Genomic DNA, 17239 nt, shown 5'->3' with positions numbered 1-17239 from the left:
GCCACTGAGATTGCCTGATTCATAAATAGATGGGACTTCTTTGCATCATCTGAATATTGTGGATTGATCAAGTATTTTCGTAGAAAAGTTCATGGATGTGTTCAGATTGCAAGTTTAAGGAGTAGTGGCTATGGTTTTTTGGAAGATTCAAAGGAGGCTTGGGAAGCTAGTAGAGAGCTTGTCTTGGGGAAGTGGGGCAGGTATTCAAATTTGATTAATATATCATAATTTTTATTTTTTTACTCAACATATTACAACTACAAATATCTATTTTCTCATATTTGTTGTATTTATCTTTATGAAATACCATATTTGTAGGCACCTGATGTTTTAAGACATGAAGTTGGAGTAGAAAATCTCGTAACAGCAAACAAAATCTCTCACTGTGATGATTATCTCATATGTGATTGATTCTTCATATTATTCTTTTCCCCCCTAAATAAAATCATCACCTTATAAGATTATATATTTACATCTTCACTAAAAATATTGGAAATGTTGACCATGGTGCTTGTATAGACTATGTTTCCAATAAGACTTTGCATGTCGGAAATTCAAGCTCGGAAACTCCATTTCCAATGCTCCACAATAAGGGAGATTTCGGAATACAAAATTCATTGACGGATTCCATTCCGGAATCCGAATGGCATAATTACTTCCTTGGCAACACTTTTGGAACCGAGTTAAAACCATATATAAATTTGAAGATTTTTCAAAATAATTCATAGATAAGGAAGATGAAGAAGGGAATCTCCCACTCCAGTTTGCACAAACCATAATGGAATTAACCCCTTTTCGTCAACATCTCATCGCTAACTCTGTTCAAGAACATTGGTGCTGATGAAATCACATAGAAAAGATGATGAAATCCCACAAAAAGATACATTGATGAGTCATCATAATTAACTCTAAAGAATTTAAAGAAGAGAAAAGAGCATTGGCGGAGCTTTATTAGGGAAAAGGGGCTGTGGCCCCCCTAATTTCTTTGTTTATAAATAGTTCTTATAGTTTCATTTTATACATTTTAGGCCCAAAAATATAAAATTTTGGCTGGGTTTACAACCGAAACCGAACCGGGGAAACCCAAGCACCCCGGGAAAAAAATTGGGTTACCCTAAAAAAAATTGGGATACCCCTTTACTTTGATCCTGGCTCCGCCACTGAGATTGCCTGATTCATAAATGGATGGGACTTCTTTGCATCATCTAAATATTGTGGATTGATCAAGTATTTTCGTAGAAAAGTTCATGGATGTGTTCCGATTGCAAGTTTAAGGAGTAGTGGCTATGGTTTTTTGGAAGATTTAAAGGAGGCTTGGGAAGCTAGTAGTGAGCTTGTCTTGGGGAAGTGGGGCAGGTATTCTAATTTGATTAATATATCATAATTTTTATTTTTTTACTCAACATATTACAACTACAAATATCTATTTTCTCATATTTGTTGTATTTATCTTTATGAAATACCATATTTGTAGGCACCTGATGTTTTAAGACATGAAGTTGGAGTAGAAAATCTCGTAACAGCAAACAAAATCTCTCACTGTGATGATTATCTCATATGTGATTGATTCTTCATATTATTCTTTTCCCCCCTAAATAAAATCATCACCTTATAAGATTATATATTTACATCTTCACTACAAATATTGGAAATGTTGACCATGGTGCTTTTATAGACTATGTTTCCAATAAGACTTTGCATGTCGGAAATTCAAGCTCGGAAACTCCATTTCCAATGCTCCACAATAAGGGAGATTTCGGAATACAAAATTCATTGACGGATTCCATTCCGGAATCCGAATGGCATAATTACTTCCTTGGCAACACTTTTGGAACCGAGTTAAAACCATATATAAATTTGAAGATTTTTCAAAATAATTCATAGATAAGGAAGATGAAGAAGGGAATCTCCCACTCCAGTTTGCACAAACCATAATGGAATTAACCCCTTTTCGTCAACATCTCATCGCTAACTCTGTTCAAGAACATGGTGCGGATCAAATCACATAGAAAAGATGATGAAATCCCACAAAAAGATACATTGATGAGTCATCAAAATTAACTCTAAAGAATTTGAAGAAGAGAAAAGAGCATTGGCGGAGCTTTATTAGGGAAACGGGGCTGTGGCCCGCAAATTTATTTGTTTATAAATAGTTCTTATAGTTTCATTGTATACATTTTAGGCCCAAAAATATAAAATTTTGGTTGGGTTTAAAAACCGAAACCTAACCGGGGAATCCCAAGCACCCCGGGAAAAAAATTGGGTTATCCTAAAAAAAATTGGGATACCCTTTACTTTGATCCTGGCTCCGCCACTGAGATTGCCTGATTCATAAATAGATGGGACTTCTTTGCATCATCTGAATATTGTGGATTGATCAAGTATTTCCGTAGAAAAGTTCATGGATGTGTTCAGATTGCAAGTTTAAGGAGTAGTGGCTATGGTTTTTTGGAAGATTCAAAGGAGGCTTGGGAAGCTAGTAGAGAGCTTGTCTTGGGGAAGTGGGGCAGGTATTCTAATTTGATTAATATATCATAATTTTTATTTTTTTACTCAACATATTACAACTACAAATATCTATTTTCTCATATTTGTTGTATTTATCTTTATGAAATACCATATTTGTAGGCACTTGATGTTTTAAGACATGAAGTTGGAGTAGAAAATCTCGTAACAGCAAACAAAATCTCTCACTGTGATGATTATCTCATAAGTGACTGATTCTTCATATTATTCTTTTCCCCCCTAAATAAAATCATCACCATATAAGATTATATATTTACATCTTCACTACAAATATTGGAAATGTTGACCATGGTGCTTGTATAGACTATGTTTCCAATAAGACTTTGCATGTCGGAAATTCAAGCTCGAAAACTCCATTTCCAATGCTCCACAATAAGGGAGATTTCGGAATACAAAATTCATTGACGGATTCCATTCCGGAATCCGAATGGCATAATTACTTCCTTGGCAACACTTCTGCAACCGAGTTAAAACCATATATAAATTTGAAGATTTTTCAAAATAATTCATAGATAAGGAAGATGAAGAAGGGAATCTCCCACTCCAGTTTGCACAAACCAGAATGGAATTAACCCCTTTTCGTCAACATCTCATCGCTAACTCTGTTCAAGAACATTGGTGCTGATGAAATCAGATAGAAAAGATGATGAAATCCCACAAAAAGTTACATTGATGAGTCATCAAAATTAACTCTAAAGAATTTAAAGAAGAGAAAAGAGCATTGGCGGAGCTTTATTAGGGAAACGGGGCTGTGGCCCCCCTAATTTCTTTGTTTATAAATAGTTCTTATAGTTTCATTTTATACATTTTAGGCCCAAAAATATAAAATTTTGGATGGGTTTAAAACCGAAACCGAACCGGGGAAACCCAAGCACCCCGGGAAAAAAATTGGGTTACCCTAACAAAAATTGGGATATCCCTTTACTTTGATCCTGGCTCCGCCACTGAGATTGCCTGATTCATAAATAGATGGGACTTCTTTGCATCATCTGAATATTGTGGATTGATCAAGTATTTCCGTAGAAAAGTTCATGGATGTGTTCAGATTGCAAGTTTAAGGAGTAGTGGCTATGGTTTTTTGGAAGATTCAAAGGAGGCTTGGGAAGCTAGTAGAGAGCTTGTCTTGGGGAAGTGGGGCAGGTATTCTAATTTTATTAATATATCATAATTTTTTGTTTTTTTACTCAACATATTACAACTACAAATATCTATTTTCTCATATTTGTTGTATTTATCTTTATGAAATACCATATTTGTAGGCACTTGATGTTTTAAGACATGAAGTTGGAGTAGAAAATCTCGTAACAGCAAACAAAATCTCTCACTGTGATGATTATCTCATAAGTGATTGATTCTTCATATTATTCTTTTCCCCCCTAAATAAAATCATCACCTTATAAGATTATATATTTACATCTTCACTACAAATATTGGAAATGTTGACCATGGTGCTTGTATAGACTATGTTTCCAATAAGACTTTGCATGTCGGAAATTCAAGCTCGGAAACTCCATTTCCAATGCTCCACAATAAGGGAGATTTCAGAATACAAAATTCATTGACGGATTCCATTCCGGAATCCGAATGGCATAATTACTTCCTTGGCAACACTTTTGGAACCGAGTTAAAACCATATATAAATTTGAAGATTTTTCAAAATAATTCATAGATAAGGAAGATGAAGAAGGGAATCTCCCACTCCAGTTTGCACAAACCAAAATGGAATTAACCCCTTTTCGTCAACATCTCATCGCTAACTCTGTTCAAGAACATTGGTGCTGATGAAATCACATAGAAAAGATGATGAAATCCCACAAAAAGATACATTGATGAGTCATCAAAATTAACTCTAAAGAATTTAAAGAAGAGAAAAGAGCATTGGCGGAGCTTTATTAGGGAAAGGGGGCTGTGGCCCCCCTAATTTCTTTGTTTATAAATAGTTCTTATAGTTTCATTTTATACATTTTAGGCCCAAAAATATAAAATTTTGGCTGGGTTTAAAACCGAAACCGAACCGGGGAAACCCAAGCACCCCGGGAAAAAAATTGGGTTACCCTAAAAAAAATTGGGATACCCCTTTACTTTGATCCTGGCTCCGCCACTGAGATTGCCTGATTCATAAATAGATGGGACTTCTTTGCATCATCTGAATATTGTGGATTGATCAAGTATTTCCGTAGAAAAGTTCATGGATATGTTCAGATTGCAAGTTTAAGGAGTAGTGGCTATGGTTTTTTGGAAGATTCAAAGGAGGCTTGGGAAGCTAGTAGAGAGCTTGTCTTGGGGAAGTGGGACAGGTATTCTAATTTTATTAATATATCATAATTTTTTGTTTTTTTACTCAACATATTACAACTACAAATATCTATTTTCTCATATTTGTTGTATTTATCTTTATGAAATACCATATTTGTAGGCACTTGATGTTTTAAGACATGAAGTTGGAGTAGAAAATCTCGTAACAGCAAATAAAATCTCTCACTGTGATGATTATCTCATAAGTGATTGATTCTTCATATTATTCTTTCCCCCCCTAAATAAAATCATCACCTTATAAGATTATATATTTACATCTTCACTAAAAATATTGGAAATGTTGACCATGGTGCTTGTATAGACTATGTTTCCAATAAGACTTTGCATGTCGGAAATTCAAGCTCGGAAACTCCATTTCCAATGCTCCACAATAAGGGAGATTTCGGAATACAAAATTCATTGACGGATTCCATTACGGAATCCGAATGGCATAATTACTTCCTTGGCAACACTTTTGGAACCGAGTTAAAACCATATATAAATTTGAAGATTTTTCAAAATAATTCATAGATAAGGAAGATGAAGAAGGGAATCTCCCACTCCAGTTTGCACAAACCAGAATGGAATTAACCCCTTTTCGTCAACATCTCATCGCTAACTCTGTTCAAGAACATTGGTGCTGATGAAATCACATAGAAAAGATGATGAAATCCCACAAAAAGATACATTGATGAGTCATCAAAATTAACTCTAAAGAATTTAAAGAAGAGAAAAGAGCATTGGCGGAGCTTTATTAGGGAAAGGGGGCTGTGGCCCCCCTAATTTCTTTGTTTATAAATAGTTCTTATAGTTTCATTTTATACATTTTAGGCCCAAAAATATAAAATTTTGGCTGGGTTTAAAACCGAAACCGAACCGGGGAAACCCAAGCACCCCGGGAAAAAAATTGGGTTACCCTAAAAAAAATTGGGATACCCCTTTACTTTCATCCTGGCTCCGCCACTGAGATTGCCTGATTCATAAATAGATGGGACTTCTTTGCATCATCTGAATATTGTGGATTGATCAAGTATTTCCGTAGAAAAGTTCATGGATGTGTTCAGATTGCAAGTTTAAGGAGTAGTGGCTATGGTTTTTTGGAAGATTCAAAGGAGGCTTGGGAAGCTAGTAGAGAGCTTGTCTTGGGGAAGTGGGGCAGGTATTCTAATTTTATTAATATATCATAATTTTTTGTTTTTTTACTCAACATATTACAACTACAAATATCTATTTTCTCATATTTGTTGTATTTATCTTTATGAAATACCATATTTGTAGGCACTTGATGTTTTAAGACATGAAGTTGGAGTAGAAAATCTCGTAACAGCAAACAAAATCTCTCACTGTGATGATTATCTCATAAGTGATTGATTCTTCATATTATTCTTTTTCCCCCTAAATAAAATCGTCACCTTATAAGATTATATATTTACATCTTCACTACAAATATTGGAAATGTTGACCATGGTGCTTGTATAGACTATGTTTCCAATAAGACTTTGCATGTCGGAAATTCAAGCTCGGAAACTCCATTTCTAATGCTCCACAATAAGGGAGATTTCGGAATACAAAATTCATTGACGGATTCCATTCCGGAATCCGAATGGCATAATTACTTCCTTGGCAACACTTTTGGAACCGAGTTAAAACCATATATAAATTTGAAGATTTTTCAAAATAATTCATAGATAAGGAAGATGAAGAAGGGAATCTCCCACTCCAGTTTGCACAAACCAGAATGGAATTAACCCCTTTTCGTCAACATCTCATCGCTAACTCTGTTCAAGAACATTGGTGCTGATGAAATCACATAGAAAAGATGATGAAATCCCACAAAAAGATACATTGATGAGTCATCAAAATTAACTCTAAAGAATTTAAAGAAGAGAAAAGAGCATTGGCGGAGCTTTATTAGGGAAAGGGGGTTGTGGCCCCCCTAATTTCTTTGTTTATAAATAGTTCTTATAGTTTCATTTTATACATTTTAGACCCAAAAATATAAAATTTTGGCTGGGTTTAAAAACGAAACCGAACCGGGGAAACCCAAGCACCCCGGGAAAAAAATTGGGTTACCCTAAAAAAAATTGGGATACCCCTGTACTTTCATCCTGGCTCCGCCACTGAGATTGCCTGATTCATAAATAGATGGGACTTCTTTGCATCATCTGAATATTGTGGATTGATCAAGTATTTCCGTAGAAAAGTTCATGGATGTGTTCAGATTGCAAGTTTAAGGAGTAGTGGCTATGGTTTTTTGGAAGATTCAAAGGAGGCTTGGGAAGCTAGTAGAGAGCTTGTCTTGGGGAAGTGGGGCAGGTATTCTAATTTTATTAATATATCATAATTTTTTGTTTTTTTACTCAACATATTACAACTACAAATATCTATTTTCTCATATTTGTTGTATTTATCTTTATGAAATACCATATTTGTAGGCACTGGATGTTTTAAGACATGAAGTTGGAGTAGAAAATCTCGTAACAACAAACAAAATCTCTCACTGTGATGATTATCTCATAAGTGATTGATTCTTCATATTATTCTTTTCCCCCCTAAATAAAATCATCACCTTATAAGATTATATATTTACATCTTCACTACAAATATTGGAAATGTTGACCATGGTGCTTGTATAGACTATGTTTCCAATAAGACTTTGCATGTCAGAAATTCAAGCTCGGAAACTCCATTTCCAATGCTCCACAATAAGGGAGATTTCGGAATACAAAATTCATTGACGGATTCCATTCCGGAATCCGAATGGCATAATTACTTCCTTGGCAACACTTTTGGAACCGAGTTAAAACCATATATAAATTTGAAGATTTTTCAAAATAATTCATAGATAAGGAAGATGAAGAAGGGAATCTCCCACTCCAGTTTGCACAAACCAGAATGGAATTAACCCCTTTTCGTCAACATCTCATCGCTAAGTCTGTTCAAGAACATTGGTGCTGATGAAATCACATAGAAAAGATGATGAAATCCCACAAAAGGATACATTGATGAGTCATCAAAATTAACTCTAAAGAATTTAAAGAAGAGAAAACAGCATTGGTGGAGCTTTATTAGGGAAAGGGGGCTGTGGCCCCCCTAATTTCTTTGTTTATAAATAGTTCTTATAGTTTCATTTTATACATTTTAGGCCCAAAAATATAAAATTTTGGCTGGGTTTAAAACCGAAACCGAACCGGGGAAACCCAAGCACCCCGGGAAAAAAATTGGGTTACCCTAAAAAAAATTTGGATACCCCTTTACTTTGATCCTGGCTCCGCCACTGAGATTGCCTGATTCATAAATAGATGGGACTTCTTTGCATCATCTGAATATTGTGGATTGATCAAGTATTTCCGTAGAAAAGTTCATGGATGTGTTCCGATTGCAAGTTTAAGGAGTAGTGGCTATGGTTTTTTGGAAGATTCAAAGGAGGCTTGGGAAGCTAGTAGAGAGCTTGTCTTGGGGAAGTGGGGCAGGTATTCTAATTTTATTAATATATCATAATTTTTTGTTTTTTTACTCAACATATTACAACTACAAATATCTATTTTCTCATATTTGTTGTATTTATCTTTATGAAATACCATATTTGTAGGCACTGGATGTTTTAAGACATGAAGTTGGAGTAGAAAATCTCGTAACAGCAAACAAAATCTCTCACTGTGATGATTATCTCATAAGTGATTGATTCTTCATATTATTCTTTTCCCCCCTAAATAAAATCATCACCTTATAAGATTATATATTTACATCTTCACTACAAATATTGGAAATGTTGACCATGGTGCTTGTATAGACTATGTTTCCAATAAGACTTTGCATGTCAGAAATTCAAGCTCGGAAACTCCATTTCCAATGCTCCACAATAAGGGAGATTTCGGAATACAAAATTCATTGACGGATTCCATTCCGGAATCCGAATGGCATAATTACTTCCTTGGCAACACTTTTGGAACCGAGTTAAAACCATATATAAATTTGAAGATTTTTCAAAATAATTCATAGATAAGGAAGATGAAGAAGGGAATCTCCCACTCCAATTTGCACAAACCAGAATGGAATTAACCCCTTTTCGTCAACATCTCATCGCTAAGTCTGTTCAAGAACATTGGTGCTGATGAAATCACATAGAAAAGATGATGAAATCCCACAAAAAGATACATTGATGAGTCATCAAAATTAACTCTAAAGAATTTAAAGAAGAGAAAAGAGCATTGGCGGAGCTTTATTAGGGAAAGGGGGCTGTGGCCCCCCTAATTTCTTTGTTTATAAATAGTTCTTATAGTTTCATTTTATACATTTTAGGCCCAAAAATATAAAATTTTGGCTGGGTTTAAAACCGAAACCGAACCGGGGAAACCCAAGCACCCCGGGAAAAAAATTGGGTTACCCTAAAAAAAATTGGGATACCCCTTTACTTTGATCCTGGCTCCGCCACTGAGATTGCCTGATTCATAAATAGATGGGACTTCTTTGCATCATCTGAATATTGTGGATTGATCAAGTATTTCCGTAGAAAAGTTCATGGATGTGTTCAGATTGCAAGTTTAAGGAGTAGTGGCTATGGTTTTTTGGAAGATTCAAAGGAGGCTTGGGAAGCTAGTAGAGAGCTTGTCTTGGGGAAGTGGGGCAGGTATTCTAATTTTATTAATATATCATAATTTTTTGTTTTTTTACTCAACATATTACAACTACAAATATCTATTTTCTCATATTTGTTGTATTTATCTTTATGAAATACCATATTTGTAGGCACTTGATGTTTTAAGACATGAAGTTGGAGTAGAAAATCTCGTAACAGCAAACAAATCTCTCACTGTGATGATTATCTCATAAGTGATTGATTCTTCATATTATTCTTTTCCCCCCTAAATAAAATCATCACCTTATAAGATTATATATTTACATCTTCACTACAAATATTGGAAATGTTGACCATGGTGCTTGTATAGACTATGTTTCCAATAAGACTTTGCATGTCGGAAATTCAAGCTCGGAAACTCCATTTCCAATGCTCCACAATAAGGGAGATTTCGGAATACAAAATTCATTGACGGATTCCATTCCGGAATCCGAATGGCATAATTACTTCCTTGGCAACACTTTTGGAACCGAGTTAAAACCATATATAAATTTGAAGATTTTTCAAAATAATTCATAGATAAGGAAGATGAAGAAGGGAATCTCCCACTCCAGTTTGCACAAACCAGAATGGAATTAACCCCTTTTCGTCAACATCTCATCACTAACTCTGTTCAAGAACATTGGTGCTGATGAAATCACATAGAAAAGATGATGAAATCCCACAAAAAGTTACATTGATGAGTCATCAATATTAACTCTAAAGAATTTGAAGAAGAGAAAATAGCATTGGCGGAGCTTTATTACGGAAACGGGGCTGTGGCCCCCCTAATTTATTTGTTTATAAATAGTTCTTATAGTTTCATTGTATACATTTTAGGCCCAAAAATATAAAATTTTGGTTGGGTTTAAAAACCGAAACCGAACCGGGGAAACCCAAGCACCCCGGGAAAAAAATTGGGTTATCCTAAAAAAAATTGGGCTACCCCTTTACTTTGATCCTGGCTCCGCCACTGAGATTGCCTGATTCATAAATAGATGGGACTTCTTTGCATCATCTGAATATTGTGGATTGATCAAGTATTTCCGTAGAAAAGTTCATGGATGTGTTCAGATTGCAAGTTTAAGGAGTAGTGGCTATGGTTTTTTGGAAGATTCAAAGGAGGCTTTGGAAGCTAGTAGAGAGCTTGTCTTGGGGAAGTGGTGCAGGTATTCTAATTTGATTAATATATCATAATTTTTATTTTTTTACTCAACATATTACAACTACAAATATCTATTTTCTCATATTTGTTGTATTTATCTTTATGAAATACCATATTTGTAGGCACTTGATGTTTTAAGACATGAAGTTGGAGTAGAAAATCTCGTAACAGCAAACAAAATCTCTCACTATGATGATTATCTCATAAGTGATTGATTCTTCATATTATTCTTTTCCCCCCTAAATAAAATCATCACCTTATAAGATTATATATTTACATCTTCACTACAAATATTGGAAATGTTGACCATGGTGCTTGTATAGACTATGTTTCCAATAAGACTTTGCATGTCGGAAATTCAAGCTCGAAAACTCCATTTCCAATGCTCCACAATAAGGGAGATTTTGGAATACAAAATTGATTGACGGATTCCATTCCGGAATCCGAATGGCATAATTACTTCCTTGGCAACACTTTTGGAACCGAGTTAAAACCATATATAAATTTGAAGATTTTTCAAAATAATTCAGAGATAAGGAAGATGAAGAAGGGAATCTCCCACTCCAGTTTGCATAAACCATAATGGAATTAACCCCTTTTCGTCAACATCTCATCGCTAACTCTGTTCAATAACATGGTGCGGATCAAATCACATAGAAAAGATGATGAAATCCCACAAAAAGATACATTGATGAGTCATCAAAATTAACTCTAAAGAATTTAAAGAAGAGAAAAGAGCATTGGCGAAGCTTTATTAGGGCAAGGGGGCTGTGCCCCCCCTAATTTATTTGTTTATAAATAGTTCTTATAGTTTCATTTTATACATTTTAGGCCCAAAAATATAAAATTTTGGCTGGGTTTAAAACCGAAACCGAACCGGGGAAACCCAAGCACCACGGGAAAAAAATTGGGTTACCCTAAAAAAAATTGGGATACCCCTTTACTTTGATCCTGGCTCCGCCACTGAGATTGCCTGATTCATAAATAGATGGGACTTCTTTGCATCATCTGAATATTGTGGATTGATCAAGTATTTCCGTAGAAAAGTTCATGGATGTGTTCAGATTGCAAGTTTAAGGAGTAGTGGCTATGGTTTTTTGGAAGATTCAAAGGAGGCTTGGGAAGCTAGTAGAGAGCTTGTCTTGGGGAAGTGGGGCAGGTATTCTAATTTGATTAATATATCATAATTTTTATTTTTTTACTCAACATATTACAACTACAAATATGTATTTTCTCATATTTGTTGTATTTATCTTTATAAAATACCATATTTGTAGGCACTTGATGTTTTAAGACATGAAGTTGGAGTAGAAAATCTCCTAACAGCAAAAAAAATCTCTCACTGTGATGATTATCTCATAAGTGATTGATTCTTCATGTTATTCCTTTCCTCCCTGAATAAAATCCTCACCTTATAAGATTATATATTTACATCTTCACTACAAATATTGGAAATGTTGACCATGGTGCTTGTATAGACTATGTTTCCAATAAGACTTTTCATATCGGAAATTCAAGCTCGAAAACTCCATTTCCAATGCTCCACAATAAGGGAGATTTCGGAATACAAAATTCATTGACGGATTCCATTCCGGAATCCGAATGGCATAATTACTTCCTTGGCAACACTTTTGGAACCGAGTTAAAACCATATATAAATTTGAAGATTTTTCAAAATAATTCATAGATAAGGAAGATGAAGAAGGGAATCTCCCACTCCAGTTTGCACAAACCAGAATGGAATTAACCCCTTTTCGTCAACATCTCATCGCTAACTCTGTTCAAGAACATGGTGCGAATCAAATCACAGAGAAAAGATGATGAAATACCACAAAAAGATACATTGATGAGTCATCAAAATTAACTCTAAAGAATTTAAAGAAGAGAAAAGAGCATTGGCGGAGCTTTATTAGGGCAAGGGGGCTGTGCCCCCCCCTAATTTATTTGTTTATAAATAGTTCTTATAGTTTCATTTTATACATTTTAGGCCCAAAAATATAAAATTTTGGTTGGGTTTAAAACCGAAACCGAACCGGGGAAACCCAAGCACCTATGGGAAAAAAATTGGGTTACCCTCAAAAAAATTGGGATACCCCTTTACTTTGATCCTGGCTCCGCCACTGAGATTGCCTGATTCATAAATAGATGGGTCTTCTTTGCATCATCTGAATATTGTGGATTGATCAAGTATTTCCGTAGAAAAGTTCATGGATGTGTTCAGATTGCATGTTTAAGGAGTAGTGGTTATGATTTTTTGGAAGATTCAAAGGAGGCTTGGGAAGCTAGTAGAGAGCTTGTCTTGGGGAAGTGGGGCAGGTATTCTAATTTGATTAATATATCATAATTTTTATTTTTTTAGTCTACATATTACAACTACAAATATCTATTTTCTCATATTTGTTGTATTTATATTTATGAAATGCCATATTTGTAGGCACTTGATGTTATAAGACATGAAGTTGGAGTAGAAAATCTCGTAACAGCAAACAAAATCTCTCACTGTGATGATTATCTCATAAGTGATTGATTCTTCATATTATTCTTTTCCTCCCTGAATAAAATCATCACCTTATAAGATTATATATTTACATCTTCACTACAAATATTGGAAATGTTGACCATGGTGCTTGTATAGACTATGTTTCCAATAAGACTTTGCATGTCGGAAATTCATGCTCGAAAACTCCATTTCCATTGCTCCACAATAAGGGAGATTTCGGAATACAAAATTCATTGACGGATTCCATTCCGGAATCCGAATGGCATAATTACTTCCTTGGCAACACTTTTGGAACCGAGTTAAAACCATATATAAATTTGAAGATTTTTCAAAATAATTCATAGATAAGGAAGATGAAGAAGGGAATCTCCCACTCCAGTTTGCACAAACCAGAATGGAATTAACCCCTTTTCGTCAACATCTCATCGCTAACTCTGTTCAGGAACATGGTGCGGATCAAATCACATAAAAAAGATGATGAAATCCAACAAAAAGATACATTGATGAGTCATCAAAATTAACTATAAAGTATTTAAAGAAGAGAAAAGAGCATTGGCGGAGCTTGATTAGGGCAAGGGGGCTGTTCCCCCCCTTATTTATTTGTTTATAAATAGTTCTTATAGTTTCATTTTATACATTTTAGGCCCAAAAATATAAAATTTTGGCTGGGTTTAAAACTGAAACCGAACCGGGGAAACCCAAGCACCCCGGGAAAAAAATTGGGTTACCCTAAAAAAAATTGGGATACCCCTTTACTTTGATCCTGGCTCCGTCACTGAGATTGCCCGATTCATAAATAGATGGGTCTTCTTTGCATCATCTGAATATTGTGGATTGATCAAGTATTTCCGTAGAAAAGTTCATGGATGTGTTCAGATTGCAAGTTTAAGGAGTAGTGGTTACGGTTTTTTGGAAGATTCAAAGGAGGCTTGGGAAGCTAGTAGAGAGCTTGTCTTGGGGAAGTGGGGCAGGTATTCGAATTTGATTAATATATCATAATTTTTATTTTTTTACTCGACATATTACAACTACAAATATCTATTTTCTCATATTTGTTGTATTTATCTTTATGAAATACCATATTTGTAGGCACTTGATGTTTTAAGACATGAAGTTGGAGTAGAAAATCTCGTAACAGCAAACAAAATCTCTCACTGTGATGATTATCTCATAAGTGATTGATTCTTCATATTATTCTTTTCCTCCCTGAATAAAATCATCACCTTATAAGATTATATATTTACATCTTCACTACAAATATTGGAAATGTTGACCATGGTGCTTGTATAGACTATGTTTCCAATAAGACTTTGCATGTCGGAAATTCAAGCTCGAAAACTCCATTTCCAATGCTCCACAATAAGGGAGATTTCGGAATACAAAATTCATTGACGGATTCCATTCCGGAATCCGAATGGCATAATTACTTCCTTGGCAACACTTTTGGAACCGAGTTAAAACCATATATAAATTTGAAGATTTTTCAAAATAATTCAGAGATAAGGAAGATGAAGAAGGGAATCTCCCACTCCAGTTTGCATAAACCATAATGGAATTAACCCCTTTTCGTCAACATCTCATCGCTAACTCTGTTCAATAACATGGTGCGGATCAAATCACATAGAAAAGATGATGAAATCCCACAAAAAGATACATTGATGAGTCATCAAAATTAACTCTAAAGAATTTAAAGAAGAGAAAAGAGCATTGGCGAAGCTTTATTAGGGCAAGGGGGCTGTGCCCCCCCTAATTTATTTGTTTATAAATAGTTCTTATAGTTTCATTTTATACATTTTAGGCCCAAAAATATAAAATTTTGGCTGGGTTTAAAACCGAAACCGAACCGGGGAAACCCAAGCACCCCGGGAAAAAAATTGGGTTACCCTAAAAAAAATTGGGATACCCCTTTACTTTGATCCTGGCTCCGCCACTGAGATTGCCCGATTCATAAATAGATGGGTCTTCTTTGCATCATCTGAATATTGTGGATTGATCAAGTATTTCCGAAGAAAAGTTCATGGATGTGTTCAGATTGCAAGTTTAAGGAGTAGTGGTTATGGTTTTTTGGAAGATTCAAAGGAGGCTTGGGAAGCTAGTAGAGAGCTTGTCTTGGGGAAGTGGGGCAGGTATTCTAATTTGATTAATATATCATAATTTTTATTTTTTTACTCAACATATTACAACCACAAATATCTATTTTCTCATATTTGTTGTATTTATCTTTATGAAATACCATATTTGTAGGCACTTGATGCTTTAAGACATGAAGTTGGAGTAGAAAATATCGTAACGGCAAACAAAATCTCTCACTGTGATGATTATCTCATAAGTGATTGATTCTTCATATTATTCTTTTCCTCCCTGAATAAAATCATCACCTTATAAGATTATATATTTACATCTTCACTACAAATATTGGAAATGTTGACCATGGTGCTTGTATAGACTATGTTTCCAATAAGACTTTGCATGTCGGAAATTCAAGCTCGGAAACTCCATTTTCAATGCTCCACAATAAGGGAGATTTTGGAATACAAAATTCATTGACGGATTCCATTCCGGAATCCGAATGGCATAATTACTTCCTTGGCAACACTTTTGGAACCGAGTTAAAACCATATATAAATTTGAAGATTTTTCAAAATAATTCATAGATAAGGAAGATGAAGAAGGGAATCTCCCACTCCAGTTTGCACAAACTAGAATGGAATTAACCCCTTTTCGTCAACATCTCATCGCTAACTCTGTTAAAGAACATTGGTGCTGATGAAATCACATAGAAAAGATGATGAAATCCCACAAAAAGATACATTGATGAGTCATCAAAACTAACTCTAAAGAATTTAAAGAAGAGAAAAGAGTATTGGCGGAGCTTTATTAGGGAAAGGGGGTTGTGGCCCCCCTAATTTATTTGTTTATAAATAGTTCTTATATTTTCATTTTATACATTTTAGGCCCAAAAATATAAAATTTATGCTGGGTTTAAAACCGAAACTGAACCGGGGAAACCCAAGCACCCCGGGAAAAAAATTGGGTTACCCTAAAAAAAATTGGGATACCCCTTTACTTTGATCCTGGCTCCGCCACTGAGATTGCCTGATTCATAAATAGATGGGACTTCTTTGCATCATCTGAATATTGTGGATTGATCAAGTATTTCCGTAGAAAAGTTCATGGATGTGTTCAGATTGCAAGTTTAAGGAGTAGTGGCTATGGTTTTTTGGAAGATTCAAAGGAGGCTTGGGAAGCTAGTAGAGAGCTTGTCTTGGGGAAGTGGGGCAGATATTCTAATTTGATTAATATATCATAATTTTTATTTTTTTACACAACATATTACAACTACAAATATCTATTTTCTCATATTTGTTGTATTTATCTTTATGAACTACCATATTTGTAGGCACTTGATGTTTTAAGACATGAAGTTGGAGTAGAAAATCTCGTAACAGCAAACAAAATCTCTCACTGTGATGATCATCTCATAAGTGATTGATTCTTCATATTATTCTTTTCATCCCTGAATAAAATCATCACCTTATAAGATTGTATATTTACATCTTCACTACAAATTTTGGAAATGTTGACCATGGTGCTTGTATAGACTATGTTTCCAATAAGACTTTGCATGTCGGAAATTCAAGCTCGAAAACTCCATTTCCAATGCTCCACAATAAGGGAGATTTCGGAATACAAAATTCATTGACGGATTCCATTCCGGAATCCGAATGGCATAATTACTTCCTTGGCAACACTTTTGGAACCGAGTTAAAACCATATATAAATTTGAAGATTTTTCAAAATAATTCATAGATAAGGAAGATGAAGAAGGGAATCTCCCACTCCAGTTTGCACAAACCATAATAGAATTAACCCCTTTTCGTCAACATCTCATCGCTAACTCTGTTCAAGAACATGGTGCGGATCAAATCACATAGAAAAGATGATGAAATCCCACAAAAAGATACATTGATGAGTCATCAAAATTAACTCTAAAGAATTTAAAGAAGAGAAAAGAGCATTGGCGGAGCTTTATTAGGGCAAGGGGGCTGTGCCCCCCCTAATTTATTTCTTTATAAATAGTTCTTATAGTTTCATTTTATACATTTTAGGCCCAAAAATATAAAATTTTGGCTGG

Source organism: Lactuca serriola, chromosome 6 (assembly GCF_051521515.1).
Source record: "Lactuca serriola cultivar US96UC23 chromosome 6, Lser_US96UC23_V15, whole genome shotgun sequence".
Taxonomy (NCBI): domain Eukaryota; kingdom Viridiplantae; phylum Streptophyta; class Magnoliopsida; order Asterales; family Asteraceae; genus Lactuca; species Lactuca serriola.
The sequence above is the reverse complement of the archived record's forward strand: the minus strand, read 5'-3'. Positions refer to the sequence as shown.